The sequence below is a fragment of the Magnolia sinica genome, chromosome 12 (assembly GCF_029962835.1).
Source record: "Magnolia sinica isolate HGM2019 chromosome 12, MsV1, whole genome shotgun sequence".
NCBI lineage: Eukaryota > Viridiplantae > Streptophyta > Magnoliopsida > Magnoliales > Magnoliaceae > Magnolia > Magnolia sinica.
In genome coordinates this window covers 84,088,761-84,112,577 of record NC_080584.1, presented here as the reverse complement: position 1 = coordinate 84,112,577, position 23,817 = coordinate 84,088,761, and the positions used below count along the sequence as shown (strand labels likewise).

Sequence of the window (23,817 nt, the reverse complement as noted above, 5' to 3'; positions counted from 1 at the left end):
GTCCAGCAGGCTTTTAGCTACGAATTAAAACCGTAGCAAGTAAAAATGTGAAAAACCCATTTCGCGTCCATCTCTCTCTCGATCTCCCGCACCCCTTTTCTCTCTCTTGATCTCCCCTCTCACGAACCCATCTTCTTTGCCTAACCATCCCCTCTCTCTCGATCTCACGAAGACTTCCCTCTCTGACTCCATAATCCGCGTCCATTTTAGGTGGATTGCTTGTTTGTGTTTCTTAGTTGCTGATAAAAGAGAGGTTGCATATCCACCAGTTTGCTGGAATTTATTCCTTGCTCTGTTAGGGTTGTATGTTTCCTTGTTTTGTGTTGTAGGTCCCAGCAAGATTCTTACACTTAACTGTATGTAGCACACAATGACTAGAACTCCGAACATACACGTCATGTGTGTTGGGCAGTCAAAGAGAGAAAAGATCCCATTTTTTTTCCGCCATATGATGGCAACTGTAGCTTCGAGTTTTTTTTCCCACCCTTTTCTGTTGTTTGGGATATATTAGGAGGAGATTTCTCAATCATGATTTCCTTTTTGAGTAGGATGTTGTCAGATCTGAGTAACAGATTTCTTTGATCCATGTTATACTGGAGTGTGAGGGTTTGATAATTGTGCTGATCGTCTGGGTGAAATGCATGTCAGCATGCCGCATATATTGTCTTCGAGGAATTATATAATCCTTCTATTCGGCTGGGATTTCAGTGTATGAGCTAGGCCCATGGTTCAATTATCCAGAACATTCATTGGATTGACCTATGTGGATTGACCATGCCCAAATATCTCCTGGGTTGGATGATTTGAAACATCCAGTCTTTCACATTGTTCCAGTTAAATGTGGATGGTTCCTGTGTTTACTTCCTTAATGGTCTTCTGAAAGGCCCCGAATTGAAGGGTTAGGATCTTCCAATCTGAGATATTTTAGAGCATACCTTGTCCATGGTGAGGTCCATCGATTTACATTGTGGATCACTGAATCATGAGTCCCGCTTGTGTAAGTTTTAGATTCAAGGATGCTATACATATCTTCCTGGTTGAGGAACATATAATTCCTGTGTTTTGTTGCCTGGTAATCTGTGGATGCGCTTTTAATTTGGAAGCATATGAGGTTATTAATGTAAGAAAGAATTCACTTCTCCTGGACTGTTTCTTTCACTTCCTTGTGTTCCAGTTATATAGATTTCAATGATGGTTAGAATTATCCAATCAGTGCATTTTTTGCATTGTTGCCCATGAAATATGTGCTAGACCTAGACCGTCCAGATCAATCTTCTGGATGGTCCAAATGTCCAGATTCTACTAAGAGCACTATAACCGACGATGCTCTGAAAGCATTGGATCATTTCTGTATTGTATTGTAAATGTTTTGCAAACTACCCTTGTACTATTTGCTGACTTTCTTCTTCTTCTTTCTTTTGTTTTTTAATTTCCTTCTTTTTACATCAGCTAGGTAGAAATGAAATAATTTGCTGAGTTTCATTTGTCGGCACTTATATTTTCTAAATGTTCTCTATACGAATGTCCCTTCTCAATTGTTTAGGACTTCTTTAGATTGAAATTGAGCTAACCACAACCTGTTTCTACTACACAGAAAATGGAAAACAGGTCAAGATCTTTTGTTATTTTCATTTTCTCAGAAAAAGGCTTTCTAATACTGCACGTCGTGGAGCCCTGCTCATCCTTATGCAGGTTCATTTGGTAGAGCAGGTTTGCAAGCTCTGAGCTTTACATCAGGTGGGATGCACTATTTAGATCTTCTGGCCTAGAAATTAGGCCACTTCATAACGCAGGTGGGTCATAGCATACAATACAAATGCACAGTTGGAAATTTTGTTTCAATGGTTAGTTTACTTTGTACATCGTGGCCCACTTGAGGAGTGGAACAGCCTGAAACTTTTAGGACAGAAGATTGAAACAACATAGTCCCTGATAGGGTTTGGGTCATGAACTTTCTTCATTGAAGTCAATCATCTGATCCTATTTAATGCAGATGGAGAAAGACACTTCACCCTTCTAGGAAAAGGGTAGGGAGATGGAATGTGGATGGAGACAAGCACTTGAAAAGAGCTGTGATGCTTTTTGGGCAGAAAAACTGGATGAAAATTGCTCAGTTTGTCCCTGGCCGAACTCAAGTTCAATGTATAGAGGGGTATTTCAAAATAATTTCCTAAAAATTTAACCTGACCAATTGCTTAAAACCATTAGTTATTATTTTGTCCCCATCTTTGATATACAGATTCTCTCTTTCTTATTGGTAGGAGCTGAGCATTTTAAAGTACTATTCTAATACCATAAATAGTCGAAAGGGGGGCACATGCATAAAAAACTAGTGTTATATGATTCATTCATATATCATTATTATATATATATATATATATATATATATATATATATATATATATATAAAGAATGAACCATTGATTTGACTAAATTGCAGAGTCTTGACTGTGGTGACAGGTGGGTCAACACTCTGGATCCATCTTTAAATCTGGAACCATGGACTGAAGAAGAGGATTCTAAATTGAAAGCAGCAATCGTTGAACATGGACATTGCTGGTCCAAGATAGCAACATTGGTGCCTCCGTGTACTGATAATCAGTGCAGGAGGTATGGGCTTCTCTGTTTTTGCCTTCTATGAGCATGGTTATTAACAAATGTTCTGCTCATGTTTTCATGTCCTGCTCAAAATGACATCATGTGTAAGTGATGTAACACTTAAACAAGGACGCGTTTGGATGCTCTAGTGAAATGAACCGCAATGATACAAAGTCGAGGGGGAAACGACAAATGTGGGGCTAAAACCGCTCCCTTCATAATGAGGGAGTAGCCCCAACCATAACATTTGGTCGTTTCAATTCCAGCTGGAGATGCATAAAATTACAGGTTTAGTCATCATTATGTATTATATTAAGTTTCTTATTTTTTTTCATGTTTCAGGGATTGAGAGGGAGATTGGAGCACTGCAGCTTGAAGTATGTTAAGAACTTGGAATTGAATTTTGATACAATTTCATGCATTCCTAGGATACTTTTAGATCGGATTAGATTTAATTTTAGCTATCATCATGGAAGGAGAAAAAGCTTGTTGCTGAAATAAAGAAGACCGCCAAAACTGGAAATGAAGTAGGTTTTTGTTTATTTTTTCTTGATTAGCAGATTGTGTTTCTCCTTTCCTAGGAGGCGAGGAGTGTCCATCATTGAATCCATTGTCATTTAATCCATCATTGAATCCATTTCAAATGAAGGACTACTAACTATATTTTTGTTTCATTTACAGGTTGCAACTAAAATTTTGGCCTGTCAACTTATTAGGCTTAGGCAACAAATTGCTAATTTACAAGGTAGTCGAGCTCAGATGCAAGGTATAGCAACTCACACACAGGTGAACCAACATTACCTCATTCAGTGGGTTTGCTGTCAGATTGACTCCTTTTTTTCTTTTCTTTTCTTTTTTTTTTTTTTCCTGGATGTGATTGTTTGCTTGAATTGTTTTGTTTAATCCATTGCAGGCAATGCATGCCAATACTTCAGTTGCTAATGGCATGAAAGGTGCAAGTAAGGCAATGAAAGCCATGAACAAGGTCTGGAAACTACACACACATTAATTGAAGGCTACTGTTAGATCTCTTTAATATTCTGTGCTTTATGACTCCAAAGAAATTACCTTTGTTTCAATGGACACGTCTAGTGGATATTTCGTTGGTGTCTAGGCTTCAGTTACCATAAAGATCTGGCCTGAAATTGTAACTTCATCTGGTTTTTCTCGTGTCTCCTTTTTCCTTGCACCTGACTAAACTATCTAGAACTTATTTTCAGCAAATGGCACTTGCAAAGCAAATGAAGGTGATTCAAGAATTTTAGAAGCAATCAACACAAATGGATATGATGGTAAGATATTATCTTTTATTTCAATTGTGAAATACTATGGTGTTGTTACTGACAAATGACAATGTCAAAGTCCCATGGAAGTTTATTCTACTATTTTGTAGTTGTTACCATTCATTGGGTTACATTCATGTGTGAGTGGAGTCTCTAAAAAGCATGTGTGAGTGGAGTTGTCTTCCCCACTTACCAGTTCATATTAATTGCCTTTGTACAAGATAACCAAACTGAAGCTCCATGTCTGCAATTTCCTTTCGCTGAAGAATTTCTCTTTCATATTGTCAATAACTTCGAGTTTTGAATTCCATGTTTCTGTGGCTAAGCCATCCTTCATATCTTTGTTGCTTGCATGGGCTTCTGTTAAATATTTCCTACATTTTTTCCCTACCTTGAGAGGCGAGCATTTAAAAAAATGTTTTAAGCATTTTTCATGTGTGCATGCATCTTCTAGTGGTAACTTGTTCCATTAACAGTAAAAAAATGATTTTTTATGAGTAATTGAGGCAAGCCAAATTGCAAATCGCACCAGGGCATCGAACCTTGGGCTATTGGCCGGAATTTCTTACATTTATGTTGATTCATTTTGACTGCTTCTTTGTAAATCTGTAGAGCATCTATTGCTCATCTTAAATCTTTACTAATAACATTTACTCTCTCTCTCTCAAAAAAAAAAAAATAAATAAATTCTGTCAAAGAGGAACAACATTATTGCATCAAGGAGCCACAGATCCCAAAAACAAATATCTGCTCTTGATACTCTCATAAACAAGATAATTGCAAAGCCAACAGCATCTCTACCCACATGGTTAAGTGAAATATCTAACTCGGTTGAGGAACATAAAAAATTAAGGCCCTATTGCCTTCAGTTGACTTTCAACAACTTGCTCATAAAATGTTATTTTCACAGTTTTAAAGACATCTTTGTCATGATGGAGGAAAATGTAATGTTTGTTTGGTTTGTGAAGTTACAATATTTACCTATTTTCCATTCCTATATGCAGAGTGAGATGATGTCAGAATCACTTGACAATGTCTTAGATGATGATGAGGCTGAAGAGGAAACTGAGGAACTAACTAACCAGGTAAACTTCGCCTTTATTTAATACTGGAATTTGCTCTATGGAGCTAACCATGTCATGAGTGTTTTAGAAGTAGAGGATGGGATTAGTAGTTTTATTCATTGTTGTATTTAGATATTCTGTCAGTAATTTCATGCTTTGCTGGCCCCAAATATCTGGGACAGGCTACAATGATAATCTTTAACTTATGACATATTTTAGTGGATGGAGCTGCTGCTAATAGGTTTCCATGGTGTGTTATGGGGATCTTCAATGCCATACTATATGAGAAGCAAAAGGTCCATCAATCAATCTGTTCCTTGTTACTGGATTTCAAGAAATCATTTCTGATTGTGACTTCCTGAATATTGGAGATTCAAAGCACCCATTCACATGGAATAACAATTGCAAGCAAACCAGTTTTGTTGCAAGATGGTTGGATTAAACTCTTGTAGATTGACAATGGGTAAGAAAAAGCATTGTTTTCTTCACCATCTGGACAGAGTTGCATATGATCATTCTCTATTTTTGCTCAATGGCAGCAGATCCTTCAACTGGAAAAGATCTCCATTTAAATTGAAAAAAAAAACAATGTGGATTTATCCATCCATCTTTCTTAGATGTGGTTATGGATTATGCTAACTCATTTTGGATATAATTGCATAGTTATAAACAACACATAGTTTAGGACCCTATATAAGAAAACTCATTGTGCATACATGTTTTTTGTAATGTTTTCAAGAGTGTATAATCATTGAAAAATTCTATCATACTTTCCGAATGTTTCCTTCAAACTAATACATTCCCCAATACATGTGATATTTCTCATGTGATACTGATGAGTTTTGGTATCCCAACGGTGCAATACATGCGTCAATACTGATATTTTAAATCACTGCTGCGGACTTTTGTAGTGGAAAGTGACTCTAAAGTGCCTTTTTCTTGGCAAAGCATGTGCATATGGAACCTCAGTTTCTTGGTTTTGTGTTTTATTAAATTTGAAGCATGCCTCAATGTTAAACATTCGCTGAGTTTAGCTAAAATAGTTGATCTATTCTATTTTTGCAAATTTAGTTGGTATTGTTATACTTATATTAGTTGGTATTTTGAATTGTTGAATGTTTATTTTGTATTTGGTTGTTGGAGATTTTGCTTGTTCAGAAATGAGAAGATCAGTGTATGCTCTCGAGTATTGTCTTTCTTTTTTATGTCATCTCGTCATCGTCTTTCTCTATAATTTAGTTCTTCAGTTTTAGGGCATAGCTTTTTCATATGACTATATTGTTTGTATGATGAAATTGATTTTCAGCCATGTGCAGTAAGCTTTCGGATCAAAGCGAAGCTGAGAATAAGGTGTTAGTTGATGGCAAAGTGATAACCAATAAAGGCACATCCGTGGAGTTCTCGCTTGCGATTGTTGAGAAGCTATTTACTGCGAGAAGGCATTGGATCTTGAGTCAATGATAACTTTAAATAGACGTATAACTATTATGTTAGCATTGTAATTTTGTAAATGGATTAAAATAAATGATTGTATTTGATTAAATGAATGAATGATTGTGTTTGATTGAATGATTTATCCATGAAGTATTTATCTATATTAGCTTATATGAGTTGATCTATCAGGGCATGTACTACAATAGTAAGTATTGAGGGTCAAATATTACATATTAGACCCCAGTTATTACCGAATTTTATGAGCATGATACTGTTTAATGGCCCGATTTAATCGTGGTTGTGATGCAAGGTGTATTTAAGAGCTTGGATTGAAATAGGTGCTATAAGGTGAGATTTAACGCTCAGAATTCACCAGAGCATGGGACCGACTCCAGGGGACTAAGATCGACGAATTTACATGCCAATAATCTAAGAAAATCGAGAAATTAAAGTTTAATTGGCCAAAAAGTCAGCCCGAATGCAAGATCACAAGGTTCTCAGCATCTGTTCGGCTCAAAACTTCATATATGGCTTGAGGATCATAATTTAACCGTACACATCAAATTTGAGCTATTAGATCCTTGTGGAAGTGGCCCGACGGATAGTTCAACACCTTAAATCATGATTTGGGGCACGCCTGAAATCTAGATATACTTCAGTTTTAGTCTCAACCCCTTAAATGAGGTTATAAAATAGATGGACGGAGAGGATTTCCTATACACATCATGAGTGGACCCCACTGGCAATGCCAGTGCACTCGACGTGCACTAGACTAGGACAGCCGGTCAAAGGAAGGAGACCCGTCTCCTTCCTGCGAAAGGAAACAACAGACAAACGACATCCTTCGATCGATTTTGCTTAGTGGGCCCCATTCATCATTCAAAAGAACGATCCAAACCATCCATTGCATTCATAGGGCGAGTGTAACCCACTTCTAGGTTTCCTTTTAGTTCGTACACGTAAAGAAAGGCAGATCACCGTTCAAAAGCACGATGGACAGTGAATGAAAAACATCAGTGGACCGTGTCAACAACAATCCAAAACAACCCATTCCTGACTATTTTTTCACCAGGATTTTAATGAACGGGGTGGATTTCTCCGAAACCATCACTGCGAGGCCCACCGAACACGTCAACATGTCTTCGTAGGCTTTACGCGCGTCCAGGAAATCTAAAAATTTTGGGCAATTGTGGGCCACTGTCCATGATCGGATCAGTGATCTGAACTGTCCAAGTGGAGACCAGACCAGGGCTGACCCTAGCCATAAAGACAGATGTAAAATCTGGGACGATCAGCGTCCTGATCATCCTTCCAAACGCAGCTGGTTGTACGTAAGGCTGCACAAAGCAGAGTTTGGTTCATGTGTGATTTGGACTGTAGAAATAGGGTCGGTTCTGCCGATTCTCCACCACCCCTCCTTGCTCTATGAAAGGAGAAGAAGGAGAGAGAGGGGGGGATTCAATTCCAAGGGGAGAATGTGAAGCAGAGGACAGATTTTTCTTATTTTTTTTTTCTGTTCTATTTTTTCTGTTTTATTATTATTTTTCTAAGATACTTAGCTTCATCATGTTTATGTCTGGCTAAGCCTCTTAGTTAGGGCTAAGAGGTGAAGCTTGTAGCGTGATGGGAGAGTTTTTGCTTATGCCTTTTGTTGATATTGAACTTATGTTGATTTTAGTTTAATTAAGGGAATGTTTTTAGTTTTTAATGGTTTGTTGTGACAAAAATTATAATGGGTCTGTGAAAGCTTTGAGCATGTTCCTTTCCTTTTTATGTTTATGACATCAGGAAGCCCTGTTGTTCACTATCATCTCCTAGGCATGATCGGATGATGGTACCCTTCCTAACCTTCATATATTATTGATTGGTTGGTAATTAGTTTAATTCTGTTGTTTACTTTGTCTCCTGGGCATGGTTTGGTGATGGAATCCATTCTAATTCATATACCTTTTATCTCTTGAAAACTTTATCAAAGGAAGTTCAGTCTTGATTTTCATGGTTACACTTTTCAACTGGATGAAGATGGACTTTAAGTCCAGTTGAGTTTTTGATGCAGGCATAAGATCTCCTTGATCTCTACAAGCGGATCCTCTGAATCCCTAGTTTCCTATCCCTGAATTCCTTAAGTTTTAGATAATTATTTCACAATTATTTCTTAAATTTTATTTAATTTAGATTACATCTTAGTCTAGTTCTAGTTCTACTTAGTTTCAGATAATGTACACAATTCCAGTCCCTTGGGATTCAACCTCGATCTCACCGAGTTATTACTACATCACAACCCTATACTTGGGGAGTGAACAAGTTTATGACGCCGTTACCGGGGGTTGACGGTTATGTTTTCTGAGATTAATTAGTTTTAGAATTAGGTTAAGATTAGGATTTTACTAACTTTAGGTTAAAGTTTTTTTAAAAAAAAAAAAAAAAAACTAACCTGTTTTCCTATTTTGTAGGATCCTGGCATAAGCTTCTAACTTGGTAATCCCTTTCTAAATTCTCTATTTTTCCTATTTTTAGAATTAGGGTTTTATTTTTTAAAAAATTTTCTAATTCTAGGCTTTCTTTTTTTTAGAAATTTTCTATTTTCTAACTTTAGATTTAGACTCTTCCTTTAAGTAACTCTCTATTTTCTAATTTCAGAAAATTTTCTTTTTTTAGAAACTAACTTAGCTTTTTATTTCTAGGATTAGAAAACTTTCTTTTTTAGAAACTAACTTTCTATTTTTATTTTTAGAAACTTTCTAATTCTAGGATTTCTTCTGTTTTTAGAAACTAATTTCTTTTATTTCATTTTGTAGGATTTTAACTTAGGAACTCCAATCTGGTAACTTCCTTCTAACTTCTCCTCTACTTACTTTCTTTATTGATGTAGGATTTTTCCTTTAGAATTAGATTCAGAGTTAATGTTTCACCATGTATATGAATGAGTGGGCACGTCTGTATGCTAAGATACCTTATGGAAAACAACCTATGCCTCAAAATTTCTCTGAAAATATCTTCGAGACCCAATCAGAATATGATGCTCCACCGATTAAGAAGTCTTTCGGTGATTATCTACAGGAGAATAATTGTGTTCCATGAGTTAAGAAAACAGTACGTGATTATTGGAATGATAACGCATATCAACTCCCGACATATGACCCGTATGATTATGATCAGTGGAAACAGAAATATTTTGAAGTTGACTCACAGGACACTAAATTCCAATGATGAAGAAGAGGTTAGTTTATGCGAACCTCAACCCATTCTAGGTGTAGAATGTGAGGAAAGTGATCTCATCCCAAATGTGCACTGCACTGAACTAAAATATGATGAGTATTGGGATGACGATCCTGAATGTGCAGCCACAGTTCCCTTGGAATTAATCTCAAGTTTGGTCCAGGTCAATGATCGAGAAGTACATGAAGAGAACCGTCATAATGAGCTACTCCACTCACCTGACATGTCTGATCTAAAAGTGGATGAGCTCCTTACAACCGACCCTTCTATCTCTTGTGAGATATGTTTGGACCACTCCCCTGAATTGAATGATGATATGATTTAGGAGATGGACGAGTTACTCGATATGACTCTGGAATTTGAAACCACCCAGTTGAGGCCCCCATCTGAACTGTTGAATGTTGACGATTCAATGCCTCCTCTGAGTAGTATCAATGAACAAAGCCCGTACATCAATGCTTCGTATACTGACCCTCAATCTGTCTGTGCAGGGTTAGAGCAAGAGAGCACACCTCTGTTTACCTTTAAAGACAAAGGATTCCTTGGGCAGATCATCACGAGCTCTAATATGGAACATAAGTCACACTCAACTGAATTTCCCTACTCTTTGGATGATTGCTTGGCACACTTTACAGATTCAACTGATCACATGATAAGAGACATAGTGAATGCCTTATAAGACAACATCTCGATAGTCATCACTAACCGAGAGAACCCTTACTCTGAAGCCCCTTCTTCCACAGATCCTGAATGTTTACCATTAGGGGAGGAGGAGCTGAAAATTGAACCGAAGTCTGCTACTTCGGAATGTGTTGAGACTACACCACTTCCTGAAAATTTTTCTCAATTTGATCTACCTGTAGTCTCTAATTCACCATGAGATACTAACTTTGAAACTTTTTCTGACACAAGTGAATCATATATACTTTGGATACCTCAGGTGAATCAATAGCAAATTTTTAATGAGGAAAATAAGTTTCTCTAGAAAGTCAAGCTCCAGGGCATCCAAGCATATTGCAAAAAGGGCTTTTGGATGATCCTGTTGAGGAACTTACTAAGAAACTTATCACGATATTGGCTGAAAGAGGAACCTTGCGACATGATCGAGTAGTTTTTCCCTGCTTTCATAGGACTAGGGTAGTTTGCTTTATGTTGTTCTAAGATAGATGGTTTTATGTCATTAGGTTAGTTTGTTTAATGCGTTGTTTTAGGATAGTTTGCTTTCATGTCTTCACTCTCATATTGACTAACTTTCATGCTATGATCTCTTGGAAAGTCTCTCTCTCGATTCGTTATCCAAGTACCATCTTCTCATCACTTCTCATTTACTTTCGTTGTCCCATGTGCATTGCATGCTTATATCTTGTGAAAATTTGTGAAAATTTTTCAAATTTTTTCTGAAATTTCTTGTGAATTTGAAGTGATTTTGACGGCCATCTAGGGCACTTAGAATTTCAAGATACGTGATGTTGGTAATTTCTGACTCTTAGATTCAGTATCTGTTAGATTTCATAGTTAAGTTTGAATTATTAATCTAGAATTAGAAGTTATAAACATTGATTGAGTCATGATTTCACACGTCACATCTTGCTTTCACATTAAGGTTTCAGTTTGATATTGAAGGGTTAACTTGGTAATCACTAAGCATGTAAGAAACCAGCTTGGAAAATTTGCCATCATGATCAATTGAAGAAAAATAAAATACCTAGCCAAAATAAATAAATAAATAAAATTAAAAAAATGATACCTTTGGAAAGGGTTGGGCGAATAATCTTCACCATAGGTTTGCTCCCTATAGGTGTAGATTTAATTCACCATGGATGATATGTGAAAAGGATTGAGTGTACAGTCTTTACCATAGGTTTGCTCCCTATAGGTGAGGATTTGATTCCCCTTCTTGGCATTACTTTTAGTGAAAAAATCAAAAGCTGGAAGAATGAAAGAATGATCTGTGAGACACGTTTAGTTTTTAAGTGTCCTGAATGCTCTTGTTGGTTACCAATGGTATCATGAAATAGTGAGATGAATTTTAACGATGATAAGCCGAGATTACACTCTACACTCAAGGAACTCAATGTTTAGAATTTTTCTCATTGATGGATTAATACTTTGAACTTGATTATGAAGTTTACCATGCACTTGATTCTACGAGACAGTATTGCTCAACATTCATGAATCTTAGATTTCTAATATCTTGATTGTTTTCAAAAATTGCTCGAATTTTTAAAGATTGCCCTGTATTTCTCAACTTATTTTTCGCATACTTTGCTCGGGACTAGCAAGATGCTGGTTGGGGGTTGTGTTGAGGGTTAGATATTACATATTAGACCCCAGTTATTACCGAATTTTATGAGCATGATACTGTTTAACAGCCCGATTTAATCGTGTTTGTGATGCAGGGTGTATTTAAGAGCTTGGATTGAAAAAGGTGTTAAAATGTGAGATTTAACGCTCAGAATTCACCAGAACCTGGGACGGACTCCAGGGGACCAAGATCGACAAATTTACATGCCAGAGATCTGAGAAAATCGAGAAACTAAAGTTCAAGAGGTCGGAAAGTCAGCCAGAATGCAAGATCACAAGGTTCTCAGCATCTGTTTGGCTCAAAATTTCATACATAGCCTGAGGATAATAAGTTAACCTTACACATCAAATTTCAACCATTGGATCCTTGTGGAAGTGGCCTGACAAACAGTTCAACACCTAAAATCATGATTTGGGGCCCACTTGAAATCTGGATATACTTCAGTTTTAGTCTCAACCCCTTAAATGAGGTTATAAAACAGATGGACGGAGAGGATTTCCTACACACATCATGACTGGACCCCACTGGCAGTGCCAGTGCACTCGACGTGCACCGGATTAGGACAACCGGTCAAAGGAAGGAGACCCGTCTCCTTCCTGCGAAAGGAAACAGCGGACGAACGACGTCCGTCGGTTTTGCTTAGTGGGCCCCATTCATCATTCAAAAGAACGATCCAGACCATCCATTGCATTCATAGGGCGGGTGTAACCTACTTCTAGGTTTCCTTTTGGTTTGTACATGTAAAGAAAGGCAGATCACCGTTCAAAAGCACGATGGACGACGAAAGAAAAACATCAGTGGACCGCATCAAGAACAATCTAAAACAACCCATTCCTGACTACTTTTTCGCCAGGATTTTAATGAATGGGGTGGATTTCTCTGAAACCATCACTGTGGGGCCCACCGAACACGTCAACACGTCTTCGTAGGCTTTACGCGCATCCGGAAAATCTGAAAATTTCGGGCGATTATGCGCCACTGTCCGTGATTGAATTAGTGATCCGAACCGTCCAAGTAGAGACCAGGCGAGGGCTGACCCTAGTCATGAAGACAGATGCAAAATCTGGGACGATCAGCTTCCTGATCATCCTTCCAAACGCAACTGGTTGAACACAGGGCTGCGCAAAATAGAGTCCGGTTCTTGTGTGATTTGGACTGCGGAAATAGGGTCGGTTCTGCCGATTCTCCACCACCCCTCCTTGCTCTATAAAAGGAGAAGAAGGAGAGAGAAAGAGGGGGGGATTCAATTCCAAGGGGAGAACGTGAAGCAGAGGATAGATTTTTCTTGATTTTTTTTGTTGTAATTTTTCTGTTTTATTATTTTTTCTTTAAGATACTTAGCTTCATCATGTTTATGTGTGGCTAAGCCTCTTAGCCAGGGCTAAGAGGTGAAGCTTGTAGCGTGATGGGAGACTTTTTTCTTGCCCCTTTTGTTTATATTGAACTTATGTTGATTTTAGTTTAATTAAGGGAATGTTTTTAGTTTTTAATGGTTTGTTGTGACTAAAATTACAATGGGTCTGCGATAACTTTACGCATGTTCCTTTCTTTTTTATGTTTATGACGTCAGGAAGCCCTGTTGTTCACCATCGTCTCCTGGGCATGGTCGGATGACGGTACCCTTCCTAACCTTCATACATTATTGATTGGTTGGTAATTAGTTTAATTCTATTGTTTACTTTGTCTCCTGGGCATGGTTTGGTGATGGAATCCATTCTAATTCATATACCTTTTATCTCTTGAAAACTTTATCAAAGGAAGTTCAGTCTTGATTTCCATGGTTACACTTTTCAACTGGATGAAGATGGACTCTAAGTCCAGTGGAGTTTTTGATGCAGGCATAAGATGTGCCTGATCTCTACAAGTGGATCCTCTGAATCCCTAGTTTCCTATCCCTAAATTCCTTAAGTTTTAGATAATTATTTAACAATTATTCCTTAAATTCTATTTGATTTAGATTACATCTTAGCTAGTTCTAGTTCTACTTCATTTCAGATAACGTACACAGTTTCAGTCCCTTGGGATTCGACCTCGATCCCACCGAGTTATTACTACATCACAACCCTATACTTGGGGAGTGAATAGTAAGAGATGCCATTATTATATTTTCTTTAATTTTTTGTTAAAAAAAATATAAGTAGTAGCTACGGCTATTAACCGTGGCCCTTTATCTGGAAACCGTACCTATGGCTATGGTATCGATGGATACAGTCGTGTTACGGATTCTAACAGTAGCCATAAGCCTTTAGCTACAGGTTTTATCCGTAGCCTTTTCCCAGCTTTCTGGTAGTGGCTTCTCCAAGGTGTCAGCTCCTTTACAGTATCTGGGAGTTCCCATATTCCACGAAAGGCCTAAACGTGCATACTTTCAACCATTGTTTGATAAAATCTAGAAAAGAATTCTCAATCGGAAGAACAAAATTCTTTCTCAGGCGGGGCGTCTTACCCTCGTAAACCATGTGCTGGGCAGCATCCCTATCCATACTCTGGCGGCTATGGAAGTCCCCTGCAACATTCTGGTGCAATTCGAGAAGTCTTTTGCAAATTTCTTCTGGGGGTGGGACGATAAAAAAATTGCTATTGGAGGAAATGGGAGAGCCTATCCCTCCCCAAATCGGAATGAGGTCTAGGCCTGAGAAGTCTGAAATTCGTCATGAAAGCATTCGGGATGAAGCTTGCTTGGACAACACTATTCAGAGGGGAAGCAAGTTGCTGGAGCAAATTCATTAAGGCTAAATACGTGTCCGACTTCCCCCAGCTGCCTCATTCTCTCGTCTCCATTCATCACAGATACATTCACAGATACGTTGCCATTGCCATTGCCTCACCTATCTGGAAGAGAATCAGAAACCTATTCCCCTTGGTGCATTCCAGGTCCCACTGGTTGGTGGGTAGAGGGGACATCGACTTCAGGGAGGATGATTGGTCGGGCCTAGGGCCTCTACATCAGTGGAGACTTCTGGCGCTTGCTGCTAATCCTCAACCCTCTTTATCGGCCCTCATAGTTGATCGACAGGGCCAATGCCTCCCATCTCCTGGCCCAATCAGCCTTCGACCACATCACTCTTAAAGGCATCTGTACTTTGAAAGCTGACGAAAAATGCATCTTGATGGATGCGACAAATGGCGAACTATCCGTGGCCTTAGCATGGCAAAGCATCAGATCCAATGCCAATAAGCAAGGTTGGGCGAAATGGGTGTGGCATCCCAAACTGCCTTCAAAATTATCTCTTTTAACCTAGAAGATTTTCCACAAGGTGGTCCTGGTGGACGTTAGTCTTCAAAGTAAGGGAGTTAGCATGGCGTCTCGGTGCCTCTGTTGTGCTCAACCCCACAAGCCTGCTGTGGAATCCATTGATCATCTATTTGCTTTAGGTGGTGCAGGTAACAGTGTTTGAGCATTCTTCTCACGTTATTGTGGCATGATAGATCAAATAGAGTCAACGACAAGTAGGGCCATCCATTGGTGGAGCATGTCCCACTACTCCAGCAACGCCACCACTCTTAAAGGGTTGATTCCCATTTTTATTTTTTGGGAACTGTGGAAGGGTAGGAATAACAGCCGATTCAAAAATCGGGTGCCTACTACCCAGGATATCATCGCTGGTATCCTTTTTTGGATTAACTAGGTCAATGGGTTCCTACTGTCGAGACCCAATTATTGCATATTTTTTTCCATTTATATCTTAGCTTTATGAACATGATAATGCTTAATGGTATATTTTATACATGTTTGTTTTGCAATGTGAGTTTAAGAGCTTGGATTGAAAAGAATGTTAAAAGTATGGATTTGATGCTCAAGAATCACCAAGGCAAAGAATGGACCTTTGGAGACAAAGATTGAAGATTCAGGACTTCAAGAGTCAAAAAAACCAAGTGGAAAAAGAAGTGCATAAATTAGTGTAAAAATTTGCAGGATCTGAGCTTAGATGACATCGAACTAGTTTCGATAACATCGAAGCTAGTTTCACTGACATCGAAAACTATTAGATGATATCAAGGAATTACAGAAAAATCAAGTTTGGTTGCTGGACAAATTGGATACAGTTTTCGATGACATCGAAGCTAGTCTTTGATGACATCGAATACTGTTAGATGACATCGAAGAATTACAGGAAAATCAAGTTTGGTTATTGGGCAAATTGGATACATTTTTTGATGACATCGAAAGCAGTTCGATGACATTAAAGAGTTACGCAGAATTTACGTGGAGTGTATAAATTTGAGGCGGTTTTACGATCTTACGCAAACAAGGTTTCCTACGGACTTTTTGAGATATCTAGGGTTTGGAAGAGCAGAGCAAAGGGATGGAGCCGTCATTTAAAAGTCTCTTCTTCCTTTCTTCTTAGTTTTTAATGCTTTCTTTGAGGATTTTAAATCCAATCATGTTTATGGTTGGCTAAATCCCTTAGGTAGGGCTACGGGGTGAAGCTTGTAAAATGATTAGGATGTTTTTCTTATTTGATTCTTGTTCTTGTGGAACTTCTTTGATTCTAATTTGATATTTAAGAAATACTTTCAGTTTTTAATGATTTGTTGTGACTCAAAGTACAATAAATCTACAATAGCTTTAAGTATATTCTTTTCTTGATTTAAGATTGTGAAGATAGTAAATCATATTATTCACCATCATCCCTTGGGTATGGTTGGGTGATGGAATCTCTTCTAACCTTCACAATTCTTTTATATTTGGTTGTGGGATTGGTATATCCCGTTTTTTGTCATCGTCTCCTAGGCATGGTTAGATGATGGAATCACTTCCATTCCTCACAACTCTCATCCGTTGAGAATTAAGTTAATGAAAGTTCAAATTGATTTTATTAATATATCTTCCAATTGGATAGGATAGGACTCATATTCCAATTGTGTTCCTTTAATCAAATAAGGAAACATCGTAATAGCCGCAAGCAGATCCCTTGGTACCCTAGTTCCTTAAGTTTTAATTAAATTATTCACAATTACTTCTTATTATTTCAGATTTAGATTTAGATCTTCTTCTAGTTCTGATTCTAGATACTTTAAGAATACACACAAATTTAATCCCTGCAGATTTGACCTCAGTCTTACTGAGATTATTACTACATTGCGACCTTAAACTTGAGGTTGTGAACACCTGCCAATCCCCAACCAGCTCAAAACGTCCACCATAGTTTTGTTGAAGTCCCTGTGCATCCCGATTCCGGCTCTTAATCCCCAGAAGGTGAGGGTAGTAAAATGGTCCAGACTGCCGGCGAGCTAGATAAAACTCAACGTGGATGGATCGGCCAGAGGCAACCCGAGCAACTCGGACAGAGATGGTGTAGGTAGGGACAAGCTTAAATTCCTTTTCTATCTCTACTGTGGGTATGAGGTCGACACTAATACTAGGGCGGAGATTAAGGCAATCTTGGGCGGCCTCATTTTTTGTGCTCTCTTGGGATTCCTCAAAGTTCAAGTTGCGAGCGATTCCAACATTGTTATACGGGCCCTGTCCAATAGTAAGAGCGCCTGCTTGTCCATTAATTGGTGCTGGAAGACGAGAATTGAGTCCATCTCGCACACCCTGAGATTCAAATTGCCCATACGCACAGAGAGGCTACTTCGGTGGCTGACAGCTTAGCCAGGCTAGGTAGTGAATGCTAGCAGGATCATGACTTTCGATCCTGAGAGGCCCTACCATCCCTATATGTGGCTTCCTATTTCTCGACAGAGTGGGCTTAGGAAGCCTACGGAAGTCCTGGCCTTTGCTACTTTGTTTTCTAGCTGTGTAGTCATACTAGAGGGCGCCCATTTCTTTTTGCCACTGGCCTACCCCGAATCATGGGCTTAGGAAACCTACGCAAGTCCTAGCCCTTGCATCTTTTTCGTTGAATATATCCCAAATTTTGAAAAAGAAAAAAGAAAAAAAGGGAGGGTACGGATCACTGAAACAGGGAACGGATTGCTACTCCCCCTGGCACCAGCCAATGGCTGATGGTCGGTGCTACGTGGGCCACACCATGATGTATGTGTTTCATCCATGCCATTCATCCGTTTTAAAGATCATCTTACAGTATAAATCTAAAACTGAGGTATTTCTAAATCTCAAAATGGACCACATTACAGGAAACAGTGTTGAATGAGGGTCGACCATTAAAAACATTTTGGGGGCCATAAAAGTTTTGGATCAAGCTGATATTTATTTTTCTCTTCATCTGGGCATGTATGACCTAATCAACAGATTGGATGTCAAATAAACAGTATAGTGGGCCATAGGAGGATTTTAATGGTTGATATCCAATCACTATTGTTTTCATGTGGTGTGGTCCATCTGAGTTATATATCCCTCTCATTTTTTGGTTCAAACAATAAAATAATCTTTAAAAATGGATGAACGGAATGGATGAAACACATACATCATGTTGGGGCCCACAGAGCACCGACCACCACCCACGGAGCTGATTGCAGGGGGAGTAGCCAATCCGTTTCCACTGAAACAGCACTGGAATTATGTATACCCGAGCTAGTGCATTTTTTGTGGCACTTGCCTCACACGTGGCATCACCACACACGTGTGAAAGATCAGAGCTATTCATCAAGTGGTCCTGAACTTGTCCTGTGTACGCGTGGCAAACTTCATGATCTTCATATGCCTGAAATTTTAGGTATGGCATCAACCATTGATGATCAGCTGATGAGTGTCTCTGAACGAACAGGCATGTACGATGATGATCAGCTGATGAGTGGCTCTGAACGAACAAGCATGAAGGAACGGTTCAAAGGAGATCAAACTTCCATGGGTCCCGAAATGATGTATTTATTATATCCATACCGTTCATCCATCTGGAGAGATCATTTTATACCGTATATGAGGCAAAAAATGTATCATGTCCAAAGCTCTAATAGGCTGCACCACAAATAGAAGTAGGCATCCAAAGCTCAAGTGGACTACACCACAAATAGAAGTAGGATAGTGACTCTGATCACCGTTAAAATATTGCTAACGTTTATTTTCCATCCAATCTTTTCATAACACCCACCATTGAAACTTTGTTAGAGCCCACCGTAATGTTTATTTGCCATCTAACTTATTGAGAAGGTCTACATAGATGAAGGAATTAAAAACACAAATGTCAGCATGCAAAGTTTCTATGCAGTTCCTGCCCAAGGATTGCTGGGATGGGCACTGCCATGTTTTTGAGAAATCAATTCGGCTCATCTTTTTGTGAGGTTATTTTAGGACATGAAATTTATTAAAATAAAAATAAAAATAAAAATAAAAATGAGGTGGATCCAAGACTAAATTAGGCTACACAAAAGGAAACAGTGGAGATTTAGTGGGCACTGTTGAAATATTCTCATGGCCAGAAAAGTTCTGTATCAGTCTAATTTTAACTTTTTCTTGTATGTTTTCCCTTGATCCCCACTGACCTTATAAACAGTTTGGGTGGCATATAATCACGGTAGAGCTAAGAAAGGTTTCCACGGTAGAAAAATTTTTCCCCATTTTTCCCTCTGGTGTGACCCACTTGAGTTTTTGATCATTTTTGGTCGCATGTTCTAAAATGACCTCAAAAAATATATGGACCAGTTGATTTCTCAAAATTTATGGCGGTGGGCACCACCCAACATTCTTGCCCAGGAACTTAAAATGATCTTAAAAAATAATTTTACGTGGTCCACACAATTCCCCTACAAGGACCCAGTCCGCTTCCCTCCTAATCACCCAGTTGTAATCTACAGCTCATGGTCTGACGTAGTGTACTGGTGTGGCCAACCTAATGAATGCGCCGGACAGATATTTATACTATATAATTATTATCGTGTGGCCCACCTTTTGTACTAATAGGATAACAAACATAGGCCATGAGTGGTTTAACATATGATGCAGCTACTGTACGTGATTTTTTTTTTTTTTTTTTATCCTTTTCTTTTTCTAATTTCAGATGTTTTAAAGCGACCAGCAACCTAACAGCAACAATCCACGTCATATCAACCTCAATGACTTAAGGCTGATTTGGATGGCTCCTTATGAACCTCTATATAATTATAAAAATAATATATCATGACATAACCTCCTATGCAAAGAAAGGATCGATGTAAACTCTGTGGAGCACACTATTGACCTATATGTCTTGTCTATACCGTCCATCCATTTTTGAAGCTCATTTTAGGGCTTGAGTGAAAAATTGAACTATATCCAAGGCTCAACTGGATAATTTTGTTGGACCATATTGGTGATCAACGTTCCAATTAGTCGATAATTAAGATGGAAACTTAGATTTGAGTGATCTCGAAGCTCAATAGCTTCATTCAAATGATATTGGAGATCAACGGCTAAATTATTTTGAAATTGAAGGTTAATTGCCTGATCGAATTTATATTGAAGATCGAGGTTGATAGCTTGATAGGGTGCCAAATGGGCTTACAGGCACGTTCAAACCTGAAGTTTAGACGACGCACAGCAATCCTTAAACTTTTCCATGCTCCAGTCATCTGAAAAAGCAGCTCGATGGTAAGTTAGGATAGATTGGTTCTTTTCCTGCCAACATGTAACATATAAATAAATATTTTGAAGGTGGGACACACCACCCTAATTGGAAGCAGATTGCGTCTTGCCTACACATGGACGGAATCAGTTCAAGCAGGAGCTCTATGGGGCCATCGTAATGTATGGATTTTATTTAGGCCAATTCATCCATTTTTTCAGATAATTTTAGGAGATGAGCTCAAAAATGCAGTAGATTTATGGCTCAAGTGGACCACACCACGAGAAACAGCAGTACTGACGCCCACCATTGAAACCCTCCTAAAGCCCACCATGATGTTTATTTTCCATCCAACCTATTCAGAAGGTCACGTGGACTGGGATGAAGGAAAAGCACAAATGTCAGCTTGATCCAAAACTTCAATGAAGTTCCCTGCAACGAAGGTAGGTGGGACATCTCTCATGTTTTTGAGAAATTAACTCCGTTCATCTTTTTGGGAGATAATTAATTTTAGGACATGCAATAAAAAATGAGGTGGATTCAAAACTTAAGTGGGCCACATGAGAGAACACAGTAGAGATTTCATTCAGCACTGTTGAAATATTCTCATGGCCATAAAAGTCTTGTAAGAGATTATTATAATTATTATTTTAATATTTTCAGTTGAGCTTAGTGGGAATGACATTATAAACCATTTGAATGGCATATAAACATCAAGGTGTAGCTTAGAAAGCTTTCAACGGTGGAAATTTCTATCCCCAATTTCCTCTATGGAATTTACCGGCGGCCAAAACCGCCGGTAAATCCCCCTAAAACGACTTTTTACCGGCGCTATACAAGCATGCCAGAAGGTTATGTCGGTAAAACATTTTCGGCGCTAAGCTCTTTTTACCTGTTGCGGTGGTCTCTCTGGTTCACCGGCGCATTTATTGGAGTTGGTATTTCTGGCAGAAGCGCCGCTTAAAGTAATAAAAGCGCCGCTAAAAGGTGACTTCCGAGACACTTTTAAATACGGGAAAGCCCGACAAAGATCTGTAAAAGCGCCGGTAAAAGTCCTTGTACAGATTTAAGTCACCCCAGCATAGGCCAATAATTTTCTTTTATATATATAATTCAATTAAAACTTGTATTTTTTAAAAATATTTGAAACATAAAAAATGTTGCAATACAATTTAAACTAAATATTAAACAAAACTATATTACTTCACAATTAAAAAAATTATATAATATTTATTACAATAAATTGAAAATGGTCTTAAATAATTTTTTTTAAAAATCCTCTATAAGGGACTCCCAGTGCGGGTAGCGTCGAAAGGCTGAAGTGCTAGTTTGTAGGCCTAAATTTAGGCACAATTGATTAAAATCCTGCGCAGAAGGAAAAAATAAAAATCAAAAAGTAGATAGATAATATGCCAATGTATATCAAGGGACTTTAACAATGGCAAGTGAGCTCAGTTCACCAAGTGACCCAATCAAGCACAATCACCATTTCGCTCAATGCAAATATAGCAAGTCCTAAATGTGCCCTAATGTATATGAGATCATTAAAAGTGTGTTACCTCAGCTTAATATCCTATCAACCAGATAAACAATATGTGAGATGCAAGAGATGCAATTTTAAGACAATTTGCTTCTCTCTATTTAGAAGAAATTTATAGCCTTTGATACAAATAAGGTGAAATAATTCCAAGTCTTGAATGAACATTTAACATCTAGGATTCCAACATTAGATGATTTTTTGTCAATATCCTAAGATTCAAAGATAGATGTTGTTCCATGGCCCTTGTTGTGACCTCAAATGCACCTCAGGTGAGAATGGAAAAGTCTTGTAAGTGTAAAGCAAAAGAATATAATATTATCTGAAGCAGAAAACTGCAATTTCTGTTTGCTTCATCATGTTTTCTAAAAATGTAATAGTGACAAATGAACAATATGGCATATAGAAAAGGCACTTGCAGAATGTAGGTGAAATATAATGATAAGGTGGTGACTCTAATAATTTTAAGAGTATTGGATTTCTACTCAAACAACAAGACTTACGTCCAAGGCATAGTAAAGAATATGTGAAGCGGTACTTTCAGTGCCTCAGCCACATGCATATGTCCTGAACAAGCATATATGAATGGGTCAGCAGATGAATTCCAGACTTAAATTGCGCATAAAAGAGAAATATTGACAATCTCTTGGTCCAAGAAAAAAAAATTATGTAAGATATAAATCCACATTGAAAATGCTTCAGATTTAAAGAAGCAATTTCCTCACATTTGAAGCACTTGAATTGAGAAACAAAACATTAGAATTAACAATTTGCTTGGTAGCAGGAGACAACAATACTTGTACTATTACAATGATTGTAGCCACAATTTGTTTCCAAGCAAATGGGATTAGTTTCCACTTTTCTTTCTCTCTCTCTCTCTCTCTCTCTCTCTCTCTCTCTCTCTCTCTCTCTCTCTCTCTTTAAGTTCTTGTTTAGTAAGGCATATGAATTGCAAATTCAGCTTACTAAAGTCCATATAAAAAAGGAAGAAGACTTAATTAACTAAATTTCTAAAAGTTTTAAAGGAAATGGATGGAGGTCATTAGTAGTAAAATAGTGGAAATCAGTAACAATTCCTTGATTTTTGGGAAATATAGAAGAAAGCCATCAATCCAACCAAAAGAAAGCAAAGAAGTAAACATTTTTTGAGATTTCAGAAAATGAACAGTCATGTTGGATGCAGATATAATGTAATCAGAATGCTCTCTAACCCAAAAAGTAAGAGCCGCTAATAGCTTAACAACCAAAAAGTAAGAACATGATTAAAAGAAACTAAAAATCAATCAAAAGAAAGCAAAGAAGTAATTTTTTTTTGAGATTTCACACCTTTGCTCCATGGGAAAATCCAGATTGATGAGCTGAATTTCTTGCTATCTCACAGAGATCACAAGCAGTGAGCTTCCATACCTGAAAAAGTATCACTCTTTGAGTGACTTGACCTTGGATGTTTGGACAAAATAACAAGAATTAAAATCAAATAAACCTGTGCGGCAAAACTATATTCTAGAAATAAGGAGTTGTTGCTCAATGGAGACATCGCCAATCCAATCTAAGAAGTAAATGTAATAGATAAGCATTAATCACTTTCACAGAAAATGGGAATGGTGATTCAAATAACAAAACTATAAAACAGAGCTTATTAACATTTGTAGGATAATCACCTATGCAAGCATATAACAAAATTATAAGGTACTTGATAACAAAAATAAAAATATATATAAAGATGCATTGTCAGCAATTATGTGTCAGGGGATCATTTCAAAAGTTATAACTGGGAATCTTTCCAAGGCAGCACTGTCAGCCATTTTACGAAGGCACCTTAGCACTTGAGGGGGCCAACAGTAATAGAATTCATACCTTCAAGATTGGGTTCTGAGGAGTTACAAGTTGGGCCTCTAAGAAAGCATATAAATGAAGTGACAAAAATATA

The 23,817-nt window shown here is 37.9% G+C and overlaps 1 long non-coding RNA gene and 1 pseudogene across 2 annotated transcripts; one reads left to right on the top strand and one right to left on the bottom strand.

The window, feature by feature from the left end:
• Positions 1-2,612: 2,612 nt before the first annotated feature.
• On the top strand, positions 2,613-6,391 carry LOC131220348 (vacuolar protein sorting-associated protein 2 homolog 3-like; annotated as a pseudogene).
• Positions 6,392-21,621: 15,230 nt separating this feature from the next.
• Positions 21,622-23,571, bottom strand: LOC131220693 (uncharacterized). 2 transcript variants are annotated; one of them, XR_009158779.1, is made up of 3 exons: positions 23,371-23,562; positions 23,214-23,294; positions 21,622-21,715 (listed from the first exon to the last, which is right to left on the bottom strand). It is a non-coding gene; the product is annotated as an uncharacterized LOC131220693 (long non-coding RNA). The 2 variants fall into 2 exon arrangements; XR_009158780.1 differs by lacking the exon at positions 21,622-21,715 and adding an exon at positions 22,177-22,454 and having other exon boundaries at positions 23,371-23,571.
• Positions 23,572-23,817: the final 246 nt, after the last annotated feature.